Below are 688 nucleotides of genomic sequence, written 5' to 3' on the forward strand. Positions count from 1 at the left end.
GTATAGCTCTCAAAGTAAGAAGTGAGCATGAAAAAATTATTACTATATGTTAAAACAATCATATTTCTTATGAAAAAAAATCTTGAAAAAGAATTCTAAATTAAGAAAAAAGAGTTCCTCGTTTGTTGAATGAGGCGGATATTTTGAGAAGAAATATAAATGACAAAAGCTTTGAATAGTTTTTAACTAGTAATATCAAAATTTTTCTTGCATATTATTTTAAAAAATAATGGACTGAAAAGGCCAAAAGATAATAAATAGGATGAGAGAAAAAAGAGTTCTATAATTCTACTAGCCAATAAGATTAATAATGAAAATAAACACACTTATAATTAGAAAAAAAAAGAAAATTCCACTTCTCTCTCATGAGAGATGTTAAAATGACACTCTTTTCCCCTCTATTTTATAAATATGCATTCTTCTCTCTTCTAACTTTTAAAAAATCCCTCTTTAATCTATTTTAATTTTTTTTGTGTTAATTAATGTTAACTTTATTCATTTTTTAAGAAAAAATAAATTATTTTTTGAAAAAATACCCATTTACAATAATTTTATTTTTTATCATTAAATTTTGCTTACCAAAATACTTTTTAATAAATTATTCTTTTATTGATTAAATTATATGTTTATTAAAATATTTTCAAAGAAATTAATAATTAATTTTTTTTTCTTTCAATAATTTTTTAAT

This window comes from Arachis duranensis, chromosome 1 (assembly GCF_000817695.3).
Source record: "Arachis duranensis cultivar V14167 chromosome 1, aradu.V14167.gnm2.J7QH, whole genome shotgun sequence".
Taxonomy (NCBI): Eukaryota; Viridiplantae; Streptophyta; class Magnoliopsida; order Fabales; family Fabaceae; genus Arachis; species Arachis duranensis.